Genomic DNA, 6000 nt, shown 5'->3' with positions numbered 1-6000 from the left:
GGGGGGGGGGGGGGGGGGGGGGGGGGGGGGGGGGGGGGAGGGTAGTGTCTGCCTCCCTGTGTACAATCTTGTTCAATAACAAAATTTTTTACTGGGAAAATATACATTTGGCAGATTGTTTTCTCCTTAATTTTTTTTGTCTTTTCTCTTACGATAAAGATTTTAAATTCTACTTATTGAAAAAAAACTGCTAAAATTACAGCCTTGCTACAGCTTGAGCAAATTAACTGCAAATAAGTCTGCAGATATAATTGTGCTTAATTGAATGAACTGTTGTCAATTCTAATAGCCGTAAGCCCTTTAAATCACCATTAAAAACAAGAGCTGTGTTAATTACAAAATGTTCTTACCTATTTCTACTTTAAATATACAAACTTACCTGAGTTACCCAATGCACCTGAAAATAATCAACCTAAATTTATTTTTTAAATACCTACAGGCCAACCTGTTCACCATTTGAGCTGCCCCTCCACAAAGTTAAATCAGAGAATTTTACCAGAAGACAAGGAAAAGATACAACTAACACCTTTGTTATCAAAGAACATGGGATGAAAATGTCAAGAGCTCTTCTCCAACCACGTGGCAACTGTTATTCTTGAGAATATAAATGCAATATAAACAGTACTGAGAAGGAACTAAAGGTATATTTAAAATAAGTAGGAGGAAGGGCTAACTTTCTTGTGCAATTTGTATTTTGGGTAAACCTTGCTTCTGGAAAGCACATATCTGAAATAGAAACTGGTAAGACAAAATTCAGGAGAAACTGAATATATACTTCAGAGTTCCTTTAAACTCTTACAATTGCTTAAAGAGCAAAATTCCCTAACACATCATCTGACTTGTAAGATTTTTAACTTGCACACAACTCTGAAAACACCATTTTACAAAAGGGTATGCCTATGTTTCTGCCACTTCCTAAGTAAACTGAATCAGTGAGAGCAACACCGTACCTTTATATTGACTTGCCCAGAAAGTCTAATACATTCCTACCAAATTATATACTTTGCATGACCTTTAAAGTTAAATTAAAGGCACCTTTGTTTCTCATTTTTCCTTAAAAATACAACACCTAATGTGTTATCATCTTTGGTGCGGTCTACATAACAAATTCCTCTAGATTTCAGAAACTGCATACTTTAAGTGCCTAAACTTCTTTGGTTTATCCGTTTCTAATCGAAGCCTTTCTAATATAGAATGTATTAGCCACTCTGTTTTGTATTTAATGGGTCACACTTCCCTGTCATCTTTTTTAAGTTTATTTATTTTGAGAGAAAGTAGAGAGGGGCAGAGAGAACGGGGGCGGGGAGGGAGGGAGCGAGAGCGAGAATCCCAAGCAGGCTCTGTAATGTCAGCACCAAGCCCAATACAGGGCTTGCACCCATGAACCATGAGATCACGACCTGAGCTGAAACCAAGAGTCGGAAGCTTAAATGACTGAGCTACCCCAGCGCCCCTCCCTACCATTTTAAAGCATTCTGGACACGATTTAAGCTCTTCATTTTGTTTTTAACCCAAAGCACTCACCAATAAAAAAATAAAAACACAAATGTTTGGCTTATACCTTGTGCCTGGCACCATTCCAAACTCTTCAGGCACAGTCATTCAATTCTCGAAACAAGCTTAGAGGTAGGTACCATCTTTATTTCTTTTTACTGATGAGACAAGCTTAAGTTGCCCACATTGTCGCAGCTCGGATCAAAACAAGCAGCCTGGCTACATTTACAAAAAAGGATTTACTTTTTTGCATGTGTAAAATCTACAACCGAGAAACCCTGAATGAACAACTCCCAAGTTTCTTCCACTAGACTGTAAAGTCTGTAAGGACAAGGATTTTTGCATGCTTTTTTCTGTTTATTCACTCCCTGAGATTCATAGCACAGGCTCAACAAGTATTTACTGAATGAATAAAGGAGTGAACAAAGTGTTGTGTGAATATTACTGTTAAATAAATTCAGTTACCACAGATTAAAAATATCCCAACAAAGACCAGCTCTGTCTTCTGGCTAGAGCAGACTTAAAGAAATTTTCGTTTTTCTTCTAATGCAAGTCTCGCCTCCAGACTGGGCAATTTATTCACAGAGCACCAAGGAAAAATGTGTACCTGCTGCCAGCTGCTAAGAATCACAGATCATAAAATCTTAGAAGTAAATATATCATGGAAATGAACTTCATGTTTTATGCTTGCTTGTTGCCCCCAAATACCAAAAAACCTGGTGCACTTCAGAGGGAAGAATACTCATAGGAAGCAGTTTCCTGCCCCTGAAACCCAGTCATTTCAACATGGCAGCTGCTTAAAACCCCACGTTACCGCTGGGTTTTCGAGACAGGAAGCAATAGTGGCACACCTAGCTGAGTACAGGGGAGAGCAAGAAGCAGAGAGGAAACAACATGCCGAGTGAGAACATGGCTTGGAGGTTAGCCCACAAAGTATGAAAACAATGAACCAATTTTTCTAATGTCTCCTATAATGCATTTTACCTGTACGTGGTAATTACCAAAAAAGAGAAAATGAAGGGCTTAGAAACAAATAGTACCTTCTCTGGTCAACAGCACCTTCACTGCTCCTTTTCTCATCGTTAGCTCTTCTTCCAATTTTAAGGACTCTTCCAGAAATTGATAAGAACTCAATGGTCTTTAAACGGGAAAGGGAGTAGACCATGGATGACTATTCTCCTCCACTTTCCTCAATTTTCTAATTATTCTACAGTGAGTGTTCCCTCTTGCTATGATGAAAAAATAATCCTTAGGTTTAAAGAAATTATAGAGCTTTGAAGTTTATGTTATAAGAAAACTACATTAAATAAATCCTTTCCCCCCAAAATTAGTAACAATTCAATAATACCAAACCATCCAATCTTTTCACTCCATAACCTTAACCTCTTTGCTCGTCAACTACTAATATATCTAACAATTTAAAAAATCATGTCTTGGGGCTCCTGGGTGGCTCAGTCGGTTAAGCGTCCGACTTCAGCTCAGGTCATGATCTCACGGTCCGTGGGTTCGGGCCCCATGTCGGGCTCTGTGCTGACAGCTCAGCTCCTGGAGCCTGTTTCAGATTCTGTGTCTCCCTCTTTCTCTGACCCTCCCCTGTTCACGCTCTCTCTCTGTCTCAAAAATAAATAAATGTTAAAAAAAATTTTTTTTAAAAATCATGTCTTCCCAACAATTATATTTGTGTGGCACTTCATAGTTTCCATGCATTATTTAACTGATTTTCCCCCAACAACTTTTTGAAATGGTGAACACTTTTACTTCCATTCTACAGATGAGGAAAATTGGGAACTGAAGGGAAGCTATTTGCCAAGACAGAAGCCCACATCTTCTTGTTTCCTACCTGGCATTTCGAAAGAGAATTTCTCAACCCCAGCGCTACTGACATTTTGAGCCAGATAATTCTTTGTTCTATGGGGCTGCCTCATGCATTATAGGATGTTTAGGAACATCCTTGACCTCTTGCCATTAGATGCCAACAACACTGCCCCCTCCCATACCACCCCCGAAGTTGTAATAACCAAAAATGTCTCTGGAAAATGCAAACATCCCTTCGGGCACAAAATCATACCCAGCTGAGAAATACTGGTCTAAAAGTATCTGGGAGGTTCTTTTTGGCATCTCTACTTTATGACAAAGCTCCATATACCACTAAGCCACAAGAAATCACAAAGCATCAGATGCTGCTTGTTCGGGGACATGGAGTTAATTAACCAATTCCCCATTCACTTAAAAAAAACTTTAAATGTGGAAATGAACAAGAAAAATATCCTTGTACGAATAGTTACATCTCAGATGATAAATTTTCTGAAAAGCATAAATTACCTCATAGAACACAACAAGGACACACGTAATAAAAAATATAAAATGATACACATGGGTTTAGGGGGAAAAACACTTATCAGAGGAGTTAGAAAACACAGATCTTGGTCTTTGCTAATGAACCTTATTAACGCAGTTATACACGAGTGTTCCCTCTAGAAAAGTGAATATAAACCTACACACGCTCTCAATACTTGCTTCAGTTGGGTTTCTGTCCAAATATATGTATGACCTAAAGCTTTTCAGAAGAAATTGAGTGATAACCTTAAAACATTACTAGAATTTGTGGTCTGCAGTTGAAACCACTAGTGTTTGTGAACCCAGAATCTAAACTGGTAGACCTAACAATCTGATTTAAAAGCACTCAATTTAAGTTCCTTCATGCCATTTCATCCAAATCCCTATTCCTGCAAAAGCATCTCCACCCTCAAAATTCCTTATTTTTAGCAGCTTCTTAGCAAATTCCTGAATTGAAAAAATCTTGCAACATAATTCATCTTAATCTGTACTAAGGGTGGATACCAAATGACCAGAAAGATAGTCACAAGTACAGTATTAAACGGACACTAAGACTGCTTAAATTATAGCAATTTGCAAGTAGTTATATGTTATATTTTGGAAAGTGAATTATTTTATCTATATATGTACAATTTATTTACCCTCCATCATCATTTCCTAATAACTGCAATTAGTATATCATGGAATGGGGAAACTAAACTGGCTTTTATTCAATGCAGAATATCACACTGCAATCTCTGGATTTAAAAATGCATTTTTGTAGCTATTTAGAGAAATCAAGATACAGTGAAAGTGCTCAGTTAATATGATAAGTAGAATTATTAAGATGGTGATTATTCCTATTCATAATGTCCACAATCACTCAGGTATGATGTACTTTAAACGTGATCTGGATCTATATATATTGGAGACATTTTCTCCATAATACACAGCATATTGTACCCCAAGTATCTGGTACCCTTATGGTCTCCATTAACCTTCACCACAAAGTACAAAAAAGAACACATTGATCCTTCAGTGAGAACGACTCCCTGGTCTTAGAAAACAGAGCCACCAAAAGCAAAAGCGAGAAACAGCACAAAATGGGGTTTTGGAAAAGGAAGAACAAGGATTTAATCAATATAAAATGCTCATGTGAAAAATTTTTTTTTGCACCGTGTATATGCCCATGATCCTTTCCTTTAAAAATTGCCAACAAAGACTCCACAGTCAAATCTAATTGTTTCTGCATTCTACTCCTCACTTAACTGTCCAAGGTTTTTAATGCATTCCTCCCTGAAAGAAGCAATGACAATTTTATACCGCTGTGAACTCCTGCCACTGAAAGAAAAACTCTGACTCTGAAAGAAAGAAAAGGAAGAAAGAAAAGAAAGGTTAATAGCATGTATTTACCCTGGGCTTAAAGACCGACGGCTCACAGCCACTTACTTATCAGAGAAGTGGCTCGCTCCTTTCCCCAACGGACACACAGGAATTCAGAGAATACACAATGTTTTAAAAATGTGAACACCTGCCAATAATCACACCTTTTATCTATTCTCCCTAAAGAAGTTCCGTGATGAACACACATCCAAGGAGCCCACATCCCTAGAACCTTGGGATGTGACTTGAGAGGGGTGTTTACCAGTCCTGCTAAAGCGACATCTCCCTTTGATGCTTGGCGACCACGCGCGGATGGGGTCTGAGGAGTAAGACAGGAGGCCAGAGACCAGCCCTAGTTTCAGTTATTCAGTCCCATTACAGAAGGATTCGCACTTCCCCCAGTCGCTCTCTCTCACTGTTCCTCTTCCCAGGCCCTCTCGCCCAAGATGTGTCTTTCCCCAAGATGTGTCTTTCCCCCTCCTCGCTGGCTGCTAGGCCACGGTCCCAAAAGACCCTAAAGGGGGAGGGGGCGTTTCCTGAGTCCACAGATGCCCCCTCCTTGCCCCAGACATGCCCCCAAATCTCACAAACTTTCCCTCGCTGAGATGGCAAAGGAGGACAACGGCGAAGACCCTCGGCCTCCGTCCTGAGGCCAGAGAAAACCTCCTCCCGCCCCTACCCCAACAGCAATTATGCCAGAGTGCTGGCGGTCAAGTTCTCGGTTCAAGAGCGAAGAACGTCAGACCTCAAGCCCGCGCCTGTATCTCAGGGTGGTATAAACAGGATGTCAGCGCGTTCCAGACTTGT

At 39.7% G+C, this 6000-nt stretch overlaps 1 protein-coding gene across 3 annotated transcripts in view; it reads right to left on the bottom strand.

Annotated features, from left to right (window-relative positions):
- The window catches only part of JAK1 (Janus kinase 1), a 692496-nt gene that overhangs the window by 685925 nt on the left and 571 nt on the right, over window positions 1-6000 (bottom strand). The window lies entirely within an intron of this gene.

Source organism: Panthera uncia, assembly GCF_023721935.1.
Source record: "Panthera uncia isolate 11264 chromosome C1 unlocalized genomic scaffold, Puncia_PCG_1.0 HiC_scaffold_4, whole genome shotgun sequence".
NCBI lineage: Eukaryota > Metazoa > Chordata > Mammalia > Carnivora > Felidae > Panthera > Panthera uncia.
The sequence above is the reverse complement of the archived record's forward strand: the minus strand, read 5'-3'. Positions and strand labels throughout refer to the sequence as shown.